The sequence below is a fragment of the Mus musculus genome, chromosome 17 (assembly GCF_000001635.26).
Source record: "Mus musculus strain C57BL/6J chromosome 17, GRCm38.p6 C57BL/6J".
NCBI lineage: Eukaryota > Metazoa > Chordata > Mammalia > Rodentia > Muridae > Mus > Mus musculus.
The window spans coordinates 74,225,858-74,240,440 of record NC_000083.6 but is presented as its reverse complement, the minus strand read 5'-3'; the positions used below and the strand labels follow the sequence as shown (position 1 = coordinate 74,240,440).

The 14,583-nt window shown below is 40.9% G+C and overlaps 1 protein-coding gene across 6 annotated transcripts in view; it reads left to right on the top strand.

The window, feature by feature from the left end:
- Memo1 (mediator of cell motility 1) overlaps positions 1-14,583 on the top strand; it is a 108,919-nt gene that overhangs the window by 55,242 nt on the left and 39,094 nt on the right. The window lies entirely within an intron of this gene.

The window sequence follows — 14,583 nt, the reverse complement described above, 5'->3', positions numbered from 1 at the left end:
CCCAGCTGGAATTTTGTGCAGTTGATACTGTTTTAACTCAAATATGAATGATTCAGTGCTTTCTATGGAATTTATTCTGCTTGATTATTAAATTAAAATTTTAGGTTCTGTTTTTGTATTTTGTTGTTTGTTTGTTTGTTTGAGGCAAGGTCTACTATAAGTGCCACACTGGCCTAGAATGCACTTTGTAGCAGGCTGGACTTGGGGTCCTCCTGCCTCAGCCTCCTGAATGTTGGGATTATATGCCCAACCAATTATCTTTTATTATGTTCTAATTATTGAGAAAAAATTATCAGAAAAATTTATCTTTGATTTGTTGGCATATCTAGAATTCCCATTCACCAAAAAGATTAATTAATGGACTATAGTATAATATATTCAATAAACTAACAGCCTTCTAAAGGAGAATTAAAAGATAATATGTTGTTACTTTGAAAGTAAGTTATGTAAACTGTAGGAAATTTAAGAGGATAGAAATGTGAGACGTACAAGCACAATTCTAATCCATAACTGTCCCTCTTTCAGTGTTCAGTGAACTCTTCCCACATCAGGTTAAGATCCCTAACATACTTCTAGAAGAAACCAGTAAGCATTTGTTCATACTTACTGTGTTGTGTCAATTAGTTATCACTGAATAATGGATTATTACAGAATTGGGTGGCTTCAAATCACAACTGTTATAGTATTCATAGTTTCACATTAAAACTGGAGCAGGGAACACCTTGTCTTAGTACAGCTAAAGAGCTCAGGTGAACTAGAGTCCAAGATGCCCTCACTTAGATGTCTGTCTCCAGTCACAGTGCTTACTTACTTCCTGAGGAGACATAATACCGCTTCTACCAATTTCTGCTTTTCAGAACAAGGCATCTATGTTAGCCCAAGTGTAAGGGGAGATGATACATGGTCTCTCTTGGTAGGAGCAGCCTGTGTGTACAGGAATAGGGACAGTTGCTGAGAGCCTGTTTGTGAATGGTCTATTACAGTCCCACTTGAGATGGACAGTTCATGTCTCTGCAACACATGCTATCTACTAGCCTTTCAAAATGCCTAGATTTCTGTTAGTTACTTTTTTATTGCTGTGATAAAACACCATGACCAAAGCAACTTAGTAGAAGGAAGATCAATCCAGGACCAGGAGGCAGAGGGAACACTGGCAATGGTAGAAATTTGTTGAACCCTCAAAACCTGCTCTTTGTGACACAAATCAGGGTTTCTCTGTATAGTTCTGGCTGTCCTGGAACTCACTCTGTAGACCAGGCTGGCCTTGAACTCAGAAATCCACTTGCCTCTGCCTCCCAAGTGCTGGGGTTAAACGTGCGTGCCACCACTGCCTGGCATGACATAATTCTCTTAAAGCCACACCTCCTAATCCTTTGCAAACAGTTCCTGGGGACTAAGTATTCAAGCATATGAGCTTCTGGGGACAATAGCCATATTCTGCATCAAGTTTAAATATGAATGCAGTCTTGGGTGTGAGTCATCTTGATTTAGAGATATGTGAGAAAGTAGAACCCACACCCCCACCCCTGACTCCTTTACTTAGTTTTTAAAAATTGGTGAATTAGTGATATTGTGCTGGCTTAGTGAGTGGAGGTACTTGCACAGGCCTGATATTCTGATTTTGGTTTGTATCCTATGAGAGTTGAGTCTCTGATCTCAACATGTAGGTTATGGGGCACTCAGATACATGAAACAAATGGATAAAGCATAAACTGTTTGAATTAATCCAAAGTATAGTGATATATGTATGAAAATGCCATATGAATCCTTGTGTGGTAAGATGAAAAATGAATAAAAAGACTTTTGAGAATGTGATGTTAACTACAGTAGAACTCCCACTGGAGAGTAAAATAAAACTCGATTCAGGAAGTGTCTTGGGATGGGCTAATTCACAGCAGTGTCATCCTGTAGCCGCAGAACAGAGAGTAGTCCTTGACTCTAGTTGGTTCTCTATTCTGTAGGAGTTTCATAGTTGAGTCACTGATTTGTTTGTTTTTAATTGTTTAGCTAGGTCATTTGGACCACTTTACTATGTCATTTTACTTTTTCTTTTGCCTTTCTTTCCTTTCCCTCCCTTCCCCTCCCTCCCTCTCTCCCCCCCCCAACACACACACACACACACACACACACACACACACACACACACACACACACACACGGTTTCTCTGTGTAGCCCTGGCTGTCCTGGAACTCACTCTGTAGACCAGGCTGGCCTCAAACCCAGAAATTCTCCTGCCTCTGCCTCCCAAGTGCTGGGATTAAAGGTGTGCACCACCACCGCCCGGCCATTTTACTTTTTCTTAAGACATAGGCTTTCATACTTTTAATCCAGAGGCAGGTAGATTTCTCTGAGTTCAAGGCCAGCCTGGTCTACAAAGAGATCTCCAGGACAGACAGGACTACATGGAGAAAACCCATCTTCAAACAAACAAACAAACAAACAAGCAAACAAGGAATGAATAAATAGATAGATAAATAAATAAATAAATGGACTTTCAGATCTTGCACAAGTCTGCCATCTTAGTCTTTGTGAGGCTTGAGGCAAAAGGATAATTATTTGAGGTCCTGCTATTTACAAAAGTCTAGTTTGTACCTGAGTTTCCATTTGGTTCAGTGTGTTAGTTTAAAGGCCTAGAACCCTTATCCAGTGTTTCTTTGAGTTTAGAGTTACAGCTATAAGTTTAGCTACACCACTTTGGTTCCTGGTGGGTTGCACTCCCAGCCACCTGCCCAGGAGTTATTTGGATTCCTGAATAAAATACACACACACACACACACACACACACACACACACACACACACACACACACACACACACACACACATACACCATATCCCAGTTGATTTTTAAAATGCCTTGGCTATCTCGAATGCTGGGCAGTTCTAATCCCCCACAGTGGTGATCACAATTTCCCACCTGTAATCCTGGTTTAACGCTCTCTAATTCTATATTTTATCTTTGTTGCCCTGGCTCCTTCTGGGCTGCTCTTTGCTGCCTAAGACGCTTCTGGACAGCCCTTTTGGGGGGTGGGGTGGGGTGGGGTGGGCTGGCGTGGCGTGGCGTTTCTTCTCACCTACATTTCTGATGATTTTCCTTCTATAGTTCTAAATCTGTTCCATCTCCCTCCAAATCATGGTGATTCCTTCCCTTCCTCTCTTCCCATTCCTAGCCCGCCTCAGTCTACTTGCCCAGCTGTTGGCCCTTGGCTCTTTATTGATTGATCAAGAACCAATTGGGGTCAAGGACCTTCAGTGTTGGACATGCAGATTCCTGATTTTGGAGGCCAGATTAATTCAAAGTATTAGAGCCAATCAACACAGACTGATAAAATTATTTTAAGTACTTTATAGGTTTTCTGTATATCAAATAAGAGCTATATTCTTAAATAATGACATCTGTGATTCTTTTTGAGAATGTTTTTTCTCTACTTTGGACCCCTAGTTATAGTTGACAGGGTAGGTTTAAGAAGCTCTTTAGCCCAGATGGTTGCGTAGGCGTGTGTTCCTAGAAATGCACTTCATTTGGTGGCCATGAGCCCCTACTTTATTTACTGTCAGTTCTTTGGATTTAGATGTCTTTGTCCCAGTGCTGGCTGTTTGCTCTCCGCTTCCCATTTTCTTTTATCTCTCTCGTTTTGATCCCTTCTTCCTACCTTCCTTCCACTTCCCTGTTTTCCCTTCTCCTCTGTCCCATCTCCTATTTTTCTTTGTTTCTGTGTATATGTGATGCGTGTGCTTGTGAGTGTAATATATGCACATAAGAAAGCCAGAATAGCATATTGTGTGTCTTCTTCTCTCCATCTCTTTATTACTTGGCTTGAGACAGGCTCTCTGACTGAATCGGTAACTCACCATTTTGGCTAGGGTGACCAGTCAGTCAGATCTTGGAGTCTTCCTGTTTCTGTCCTAATGGTAAGGTTACAGTATGAGTTATTTTTCTGACCCAGCGACTCCTTGTTACAGTTAACAGTTCATCATTCTCATGGTTTTCCCTTGCACATTCTGCTGTTTACTAATTTAAAAATAAAAACGCTACTAAATACTTGGGATATTTTGGTGGGAAATTTGCCCATGCACAGGATCATTCATTCATTTATTATCTTTTTACACTCTTCTGAGTTACACAGATAATGAGTATGTGACAGGTTCAGATCATTCTGCCAGCGTGTGGGGAACATTGCTCATGGCTTCCTGCAGCAGCTCTTAAACTGCTGCTTCAGAAAACTGTAGCTTTCCTTCAGCTACTCTCTGCTCTGTAACAGAGGCTGCTGTGAGATGGTGAGGTATCTTACACTATGTCCAGATAAGAGTGTGCGTCCCTATGCTGTGTATGTCTGCTTTGGCCCAGTAAATCATGTTAGCATGCTTGTAATTTGATTTTTCTTACAAGTAAGTGTTTGATTGGGGTCGAGGAAATGACTTGTCTGTTTCCTTTGCAGCTGAGGCAGCTTGGTGTGGGCATAGCTTGACTTCCATCATGTTCAAAGCAGTTCACAAGCCTAAACTCAAGGCTGTAAAAAGTAGCCCCACCCCCAATGGCAGAAGGGCTTTGGACCTTTGGAGGTGGGAATAATTTTGAGTCGTCATATTTTTCAGATAATAAAGCTGAGTAGCTCTTCTGATGCTAGGTAAATAATTCTGTTTTTCTTCCATGGTAGTTCTTCAGTATGTTCTCTGTCTGGCGCAACTAAAGTTTATACCATATCTCCTTTGCCCAGTATAAGACCTAGCCCAAATAACTTCAGTTACTAGTTACTGGAAATGGATAGATAGTATGGAATCAAGTGCTCTTTTAAAAATGATTTTTATATCATGAAGTATCATAAACTCCATGTGTTTACCAGAGAGTTACTAGTGTCTAATTGTGGATATCTAACACATAAATAGCAGTTGCACGGCTGAGGAGGGAGGACCGTGAGTTGTGAGCCTGACACTTTGTGTGTGTTTTGTTTTGTTCTGAGACAGGGTTGCATTCTTGTAGCAAAGGGTGACTTGGAGGGCGGCATGACCCTCTTGCCCAGCCTCTTGCTGGGAGTATGGAAGGAGCCACCACACCAGAATGAGCTTCACTCCTTCCCCCCAAATAGTTATTATATGATTTTTAGAGAGTGACCATCAAATGTATTAATTATAATTTTATTTTTAATTCATTTTTGTTATTTATAATTCTGTTATCTTAAATTTTAAAAGATGGTAATTTATTAAGTGTGTGCTGTGCAGGTGTGTGCATGTGGTATGGAGAGTAGATGTCTTTCTTGATTCCTTTGCATTTTAACTTTTGAGACAGGATCTCTCACTGAACTCAAAATTCAGTTCTTGCCTAGACTGGCTGGCCAGTGAGCTCTTGGGATCTTGCTGTCTTTGTCTGCCCAGAACCGTGCATTGCAGATGTGGATGTCTAGCCTTTTGCATAGGTGCTGGGTGTAACACTCAGGCCTGTGTGCTTTGTATCAGGTACTTTACTGACCAAGCCTTCTCCTTATCCCTCACTGGAGTCGTTTAAAACTCGGGGTGTCTGTGCTGCAGCCTGACGGGAGAATACTTGCCAGCAAACACAACTTCCTGCCTTCCACCCCGTATTGCCTGGAAAAAATAAAGGGACTCATCTGTTGCTCAGCTCTAATACTTAAAAATAATACATAGCCGGGCAGTGGTGGCGCACGCCTTTAATCCCAGCATTTGAGAGGCAGAGGCAGGTGGATTTCTGAGTTCGAGTCCAGCCTGGTCTACAGAGTGAGTTCCAGGACAGCCAGTGCTATACAGAGAAACCCTGTCTTGAAAAACAAAACAAAATAGAAAACCCCAAAAAACATGATTTGAAATTACAAATAGAACCATGAAGGATAAAACGAACAGTGGAAGTCTCTCTGATCTCATTTAACCTGCTTATTACCAGGGGAAGTTTTAAGGGTACACTGATATGTGCATAGAAGTTTGTATACATACAAGTTCTTTAGTTTTTAAAGATAACTTTTCTCTGTGTAACAACCTTGGGTGTTCTGGAACTCGCTCTGTAGATCAGGCTGGCCTCAAACTCTGACATTTGCCCGCCAGGGCCTCACAAGTGCTGGGATTAAGACGAGTGCTCTGCTGCCTGGCTAGAAATTTTAATATGATTATAAAACTATACATTTTATTTTGTTTCTTTTCCCCATTCTTTTATAGTACAAGTCAAAATAATTTTCATTATCAAACATATAGGTGATTTTGAAGAAAATCAAATTAAGTTAGGATATGTAAGAATTATATTTTGAAAACATGAACTTCGGATTATTATTAAATCATAATTTCTGTTTTTTTTCTGTTTACTCTGGTCATTTTTTCCATATTTATTTCTTTTTTCCTTGTTTAGGTTTTTACAGCTTAAAGTATAAAGTTTTTAATTTAAAAAATATGCAAAAGTAAGAAAATTAACATTGAAAGTGTTTGGCTGAAAATGCAGTATTTTGGGGCTGGCAGATTGGCTTACAGTTAACAGCATTTGTTGCTCTTATGAGGGACCTGGGTGGGTTCAGGTCTTAAGACCCACATGGCCTTGCACGACTGTCTGTGACTCCAGTGTTTGGAGCTCTAAAACTGTCTTCTTGTTTTGTCTGGCAATGCATTCTTATGGTGCACAAGCATTCATTCAGGCAAAACACCCATCATGCACATAATATAAGAATAAATAAATCTTTAAAAAGGAAACAAAACCATTCATAGCTGGACATGGGGTGTTGTATGTGTGAAATCCCAGCATTTAGGAAAACAAAGACTGGAAAGTTAGCTTATACTACATAGCTGCACTTACTCAAACAAAAGTCACCAACTGTTCATGTTCTTTGTAAAAGTATTCTTTTAAAGCATGTGCTCGTTTTGTTATTACCGTTGCTTTGGACAAAGAGTGTTTGTCTAACTCACTTTAGTCTTTGGCTTTGACTGGCTTTTTCCAATCTTAAAAGTTCATGGTGGTTAGGATTTGATAATTTTTTGGGGATACTTCTAAAAGAAATCCTTATGTTTTGCATGATCTATTATGTAATGAAGGTTTATTGTACTGCTCATGCCTATGGATTATACTGTGAGCTCCCCAGGTGAGGATGAATGAATGTGAATATAACTGTTACTTGTAACTAGCGAGTTCTCATTTTTAATCTTTTGCATAAGACATTTGCTATAGTTGATAAATCAATATTGACATACTACTAACTTAAGACCATAGTTGAGTTGTTTGTGTCTTCTGTATTTTTGTCAGTGCCTTTTGTATATATGTCATTATAATAACACATTGAAAAATTTCACTGCCTTAACACTGGACCTGTCTAATTCTTCCATTCTGTAAATGTATTTTTTTGGAGGGGAGGGGATCTTAGCCCCTTTGCTCATAAGTGGTTTTATGCCGGCTCTAGCCAGTTTTCTCTTCAAAATAAAGATACAGACACTTGACATTTTAATTTTTTTATTTTTTAAAGATTTATTTATTATATGTAAGTACACTGTAGCTGTCTTCAGACACTCCAGAAGAGGGAGTCAGATCTCATTACAGATGGTTGTGAGCCACCATGTGGTTGCTGGGATTTGAACTCTGGACCTTTGGAAGAGTAGTCGGGTGCTCTTACCCACTGAGCCATCTCACCAGCCCCTGCTCTTAAAATTCTTACATTCAGTTTTAATAAATTTTGGGGGCTGGTGTGAGGCAACAGTTGTAAAGTTTTCAGGTGGGCCCCATCTTTAGTTGGATGATTAGATGAGGATCTTTTAAAAATTCTGTTTCATCAGATTTGTTTGGTTAATGTTTTACGTGAGATTTAGAGCATTTGTAGCAACTATTCTTTTCCCCTGTTTGGGACCTGTACTGACTGGTTTTGTGTGTCAACTTGACACAGGCTGGAGTTGTCACTAAGAAAGGAGCTTTAGTTGGGGAAGTGCCTCCATGAAACCCAACTGTGGGGCATTTTCTCAATTAGTGATCAAGGGGGGAGGGCCCCTTGTGGGTGGGACCATCTCTGGGCTGGTAGTCTTGGGTTCTATAAGAGAGCAGGCTGAGCAAGCCAGGGGAAGCAAGCCAGTAAAGAACATCCCTCCATGGCCTCTGCATCAGCTCCTGCTTGCTTGCTTGTTCTCTCTCTCTCTCTCTCTCTCTCTCTCTCTCTCTCTCTCTCTCTCTCCAATTTTTTATTAGGCATTTTCTTCATTTACATTTCAAATGCTATCCTGAAAGTCCCCCATGACACCCCCCCTCCCCTACCCACCCACGCCCACTTCTTGGCCCTGGTGTTCCCCTGTACTGGGGCATATAAAGTTTGCAATCTTTATTTTATTTATTTTATTTTATTTCCAATGATGGCCGACTAGGCCATTTTCTGCTACATATGTAGCTAGAGACACGAGCTCTGGGGGTACTGGTTAGTTCATATTGTTGTTCCACCTATAGGGTTGCAGACCCCTTCAGCTCTTGGGTACTTTCTCTAGCTCCTCCATTGGGGGCCCTGTGTTCTATCCAATAGCTGACTGTGAGCATCCACTTCTGTGTTTGCCAGAAGAGACAGTTATATCAGGGTCCTTTCAGCAAAATCTTGCTGGGGTATGCAATTGTGTCTGCGTTTAGAGGCTGATTATGGGATGGATCCCTGGTATGGCAGTCTCTAGATGGTCCATCCTTTCGTCTCAGCTCCAAACTTTGTCTCTGTAACTCCTTCCATGGGTGTTTTGTTCCTAATTCTAAAAAGGGGTGAAGTGTTCACACTTTGGACTTCATTCTTCTTGAGTTTCATGTGTTTTGCAAATTGTATCTTGGGTATTCTAAGTTTCTGGGCTAATATCCACTTATCAGTGAGTACATATCATGTGAGTTCTTTTGTGATTGGGTTACCTCACTTAGGACAACCACTCTGGAAATCAGTCTGGAGGTTGCTCAGAAAATTGGACATAGTACTCCCGGAGGATCCCGCAATACCTCTCCTGGGCATATATCCAGAAGATGTTCCAACTGGTAATAAGGACACGTGCTCCACTATATTCACAGCAGTCTTATTTATAATAGCCAGAAGCTGGAAAGAACCCAGATGCCCCTCAACAGAGGAATGGATACAGAAAATGTGGTACATTTACACAATGGAGTACTACTCAGCTATTAAAAACAATGAATTTATGAAATTCCTAGGCAAATGGATGGATCTGGAGGGCAGCTCCTGCTTTCTTACCTGCTTGAGTTCCAGACCTGACTTCCTTGGTGATGAACAACAGTATGGAAGTGTAAAGCCGAATAAACCCTTTCCTCCCCAACTGCTTCTTAGTCATGATGTTTGTGCAGGAATAGAAACCCTAAGACAAATTTGTACATAGTACAGCATAGTGGGGTATTCCTGTGACAACCTGACCATGTTTTGGGGAGGACTGTGGAAGGACTTTGGAACTTTGGGCTTGAAGATCCATTTGTTGTTAAGAGCTCTCTGTCAGATGTTGTGTAGGAGCTTGGAAGATAATGTTGAGAACAGTGCAGAAGATGGAGGTCTGGCTTGTGAAATTTAAGAGGGAAAATTAAAGACTTTTCAGGGCCATTTCTATTTTGATTTGGAAGATTCTGTGGTTCTGGTTAGCTGGGGTTGAAGAATCAGCTGTGATTAACAAGATACCAGAACTACTAAAGTGAAACTTTTGCGTTATTGGGACTATTGATGCTGGTTAGCTGGAGCTAAGAAATTAGCGGTGATTAAGAAGAGACCAGCATCACTGAGGTGAAATCTTCTGGGAATTGTTTTCTGAGAGCACAGAGGCTGTGTTCCAGAGATAGCCAAGGTTGTACCTTGTACTGTGGCTGGACTTGGTAATGTGTAAGAGTTACCCAGGTGGTACTGGTTTTGAAGGCATGAAGGGGTCATCCAGAGCAGCTGAGGTTCAGTGCTGTGAGAGGCCATGGAAGGCCATTGGTGAAGTGCAGCCTCAGTTGCAATTGATGGCCCAGGACTGAAGGGGTCATGCAAAGTAGTTGAGGCTTGGCACCATGAAGAGAGCCTATGAGAGGCTATTGTTGAAGCCAAGTTACATTGGAAGACAGCAACATTTTGGAGATTCCAGTACCATGAGATGACCACCAAGAACAGTAGTAGCAGTGGAGTACAGGCGGCTGGAGACTAGAAGACAACTTGTGTACTATAAAGTGCATGGCTGGAGAAGTGACCCAAGCCCTTGGAGGAGTCCAGAAGATCGTGAGTTGGATCCCAGACATTGGACGGTTGGAGTTTGATTTTTGCTTTTGATTGTGACTGTGCCCTGCTATTTTTTCCTCTTGAAGGAAGTTTTTTAGTGAAGCCCACAGTTAAGAAGAGACTTTTAATTGTAAATATTTTAAAGGGATTGAACTTTTAATATGTAAACACTGTGGAACTTTTAAAGTTATTTAGAGCTTGGGGATGAATAAGAAACTAAGGGTTGAGGCTTAATAGTGATGTGTTTGTGTGTCAAGTTGACAAGGGGTCAATTTTGCTGGCTGGTTTTGTGTGTCAACTTGACACAGGCTGGAGTTATCACTGAGTAAGGAGCTTTAGCTGGGGAAGTGCCTCCATGAGATCTAGCTGTTGGGCATTTTCTCAATTAGTGATCAAGGGGGGAGGGCCCTTGTGGGTGGGACCATCTCTAGGCTGGTTGTCTTGGGTTCTATAAGAAAGCAAGCTGAGCAAGCCAGTGGAAGCAAGCCAGTAAAGAACATCCCTCCATGGCCTCTGCATCAGCTCCTGCTTTCTTACCTGCTTGAGTTCCAGTCCTGACTTCCTTTGGTGATGAACAGCAGTATGGAAGTGTAAGCTGAATAAACCCTTTCCTCCCCAACTGCTTCTTGGTCATGATGTTTGTGCAGGAATAGAAACCTAAGAATGTTTGGATGCTTCAGTCTTAAGTTCTCCAATACTCTTTATATTTCTTAAGTATTTTTCTGTTGTTCAAGTGTTTTAAATTTATCATTTTCTTTTCCTGCCCACTTAGGGAAGGGAAAGACCCTACAAGGGCTCCTGTGTAGCCTAAGGTGGTCTTGCTTTTCAGTTCTCCTGTCTTAGCAACCCTCTTCAGTGCTAGTGTACCACCATACCTGGCCTGTTGATTCCAGTTTTAATTGCAAACGTTCGTTCTTATTAAAATGCTAATTTTAAAAATCTAGTTAGGAAAGTTTTCATTTGGTTATTGTACGGTTGCATTACTTTCTTGATATTCTTTGTTGGCTTACTCATGACAGACACCCTCCACACACACAGACACACAGACACACACACACACTCACGCACACACATGCACATATTTTTAAGAGTGTCTTAAATAGCTTTCTTTAATTCTCTGATTATATTTCTCATAACAGTTTGGAAGTCTGCTGAATCCAAGTGTTGAACTGATCTTGACAGCTCTTACTGGCTCTTATTTTTTATAGAGTGTCAGTTTGCTGTAGTAACTGAATTCTGATTTTATTCATTTTCTCTCTACAGGCTTTGTTATTTACCATTTTGTATGCATTTCAGCTGCAGCATGTGTTTTCCCCACTATGTACTTCTGTTGATCAGAACGTTCAGCTTTTAAGAAAATCATTCTTTTATGTTTTACTCAGATTTTAAGGACTTCACCAGCGATCATAGTTTAGTATATTTAGCAAATGATTGCTAGTAGGCTATACCTGACTCAGTTAGGGTTTTATTGCTGGGAAGAGACACTGTGACCAAAGCAACTGTTGCAAAGGAAAACATTTAATTGGGGGTGGCTTATAGTTTCAGAGGTTGGGTCCATTTGGTCCTGGTGGGAAGCATAGTGGCTGCAGGGGGAGTTGGTGCTGGATGAGCCAAGACTTCTACAAGGAGATGGGATGTGATGTGTTTCACTCTGTGCTTAGCTTGAACATTTAAGACCTCAATGCCCCGCCTCCACCTCTTACACTTCCTCTAACAAGGCCACACCTCCTAATAGAGCCACTCTCTATGGCCAAGCATTCAAACACACGAGTCTTTGGGGAACCATACCTACTAACCATAGAACCTAAATATCCTGAGTCCAGAATGCTTTCGCCATCTCCTAGTGGGTGGGGTGCACTTGGGCAGCATGATCTAACAAGCTCAGTGTGTTTATATTTGACCTCTGACTTTATGTTTGGTTGTCTTATGTGAGCACTCTACAGCTGAGCCTTGTAGGTACTGCATGTGTGACTAACTCCACCTTCAAAATTTTTCTCTTGAATACTCAGAGGCCCTGAAGTTTTTGTGATCTTGGGATCTTTTGGGTCAGCCAAAGTATTGTGGGGATTGAAAGTTTCTTTCCTTAGGATTTCAGGAGAATTTCTGTTTAAAGATTTATTTATTGTGTACAGTGTTATGCCTGCATATATGCCTGCACAGCAGAAGAGGGTGCCATATCTCATTACAGATGGGTGTGAGCCACTGTGTGGTTGCTGGAAAGTGAACTCATGATCTCTGGAAGAGCAGTCAGCACTCTGAACCTCTGAGCCATCTCTCCAGCCCCAGGAGAATTTATTAAGTTTGTGACCCTTCCCTTTATAAGATTTCTCTATTAATTTGTGGCTAATCTTTAGGCTTTTGGTGTGCTTCATGGACTTCAGCTAAGTGACTTGTGGGATTCTCTATTTCTCACTTTGCAATCTGTAGACAGCTTTTCTGCTGTAGTCCGTGTTCTCTGCCTGTGGAGCTGGACAAAGGTGGAGGTAGCTTACTCTTACTGATCTTTTTTTTTTTTTCTTCCCCTTTTTCTTTTTCTCGAGACAGGGTTTCTCTGTGTAGTCCTGGCTTCCTGAAACTCACTCTGTAGACCAGGTTGGCCTCGAACTCAGAAATCCGCCTGTCTCTTCCTCCCAAGTGCTGGGATTAAAGGTGTGCGTCACCACTGCCCGGCAGCTTACCAATCTTAACGGGAAATTGTTAACTGTCATGAATAGCCATGTTATTTCCCTCCTCTTTAGTTGGCCTAAGTGCATACAATTCATTTAAAAGCTTTATCCAAATTTATAATTGTTTTCTGTGGGCAGATTTTACACTTTACTGGAAAATTCAACTCCAGAACCTAGATTTTAAAATCTAAAAGTATTTCTTTTTCAAAGTCAAATGCTTTTTTCTAATTCATGCTTCATGGAGAGAGAGAGAGAGAGAGAGAGAGAGAGAGAGAGAGAGAGAGAGAGAGAGAACAAGTAAATTAAAAAAAAAAAAGTCACGGAAGGCTGAAGTGGTGAGCCATGATTCACTCCCATGCATGGTTTCTGCGAAGGACCGGACTTTTTGGTTGTAGGGACGGATGCATAAGCCTACGGAGGTCATTGGAAGGGTTGGTGGGTGTGTGCAGATACACCTGTTGTTCTGCAGAGCAAGTCATCTGTGGTTGACCCCTCCTTACTATATGCTTCATGTGACAGTGTTCATCAGATAGGTTAGTAGGTGTCATCCTTCCCTAGAGAAGGGCACTCATCCTGAGAGCCATCGGGATGCTTCTCTTTGCTCCCTTATAATTCTCTCCTTTACTCCTTACAATTTGCATAACAGCTGATTCCTTACCAAGTCATAATTACTTGTGTTTTCTTTTGTATTTATTATTTATTATGTATTTATTTTTGGAGGTAGTTTTTGAGGTTAGAATACTTCATGGCAGTTCCCAAATTTTAATGAGAAGCCAAAATTCTTTTAATTAATAATCAGCCTGTTTAAAGAAGAAGCCCCTGTTTTCTCTGTAGTTACTTAACAAACTAGTAAGAATCAAAGATTGAGAAGTCCCATGGCAGCTTCCTCTGCCAGCTTCTTCTTTTTTTTTTTCTTTTTTCTCCCTTACTCCATAGATGCAGATTCTGCCCTCGAAGCCCCTGCATTGCAGAGGGACTGGAGATCTGTATGATCTTTATTTCGCAGTTGACAAGGGTAAGAGGGTTGTTATGGGGGAGGTGTTTGGGTACCCTGATTTAGTGGTATGTAGCTTACCCAACATTTATTTTGAGATCACTGGAACTTAGTATTAAAAATAAAACAACCTCTTTTATGAATTCTGTTTGTCCTGTGACAGTTAAGTGTTGGATTATTAACATTAAAAGGCAGTTATTATAAATACCGAATTTATAAAGTCCTATTCAAAATAAATTAGACAAACATAATTTATGCTTTAAAAATTTTAACTCCAGGATCATTGTTATATAAAAATATGTATTATTAAAATTCCCTTATTATGAACAGTTTTAAATCACAGTTATCTATCTGCTTTGTTTCTTTTCTTAAATTTGTCAGTCTTTAAAGTCAAATGGGACTGGATATGCCCTGATTTGTGAGTGTACTAGAAATGAACATATTCTTTACTTCTCCGTTTCCCTGCATATCAATGCTCTTGAGTTGTATTAAGGTTGACTCGTATGTGATGGTTAGGGAAGTGTAAGGGTGCATTCGACGGGCCTCGGGAGCTACAGTTGAGTCTGTGAGTCAAGCTTGGCAGGTTTATGGAGTAAGTGCCAGGTTTATAGTGTATGTGCACTGGGTCAAATCAAAGCAGATGAGAAGACTACTGCTCTGCAAATGTCAGGACTGGGTAGGAGGTTATAGCCTTTGTGAGTAGTTGGTGTTGGTCTAATGGACTTACTTTTGAGCA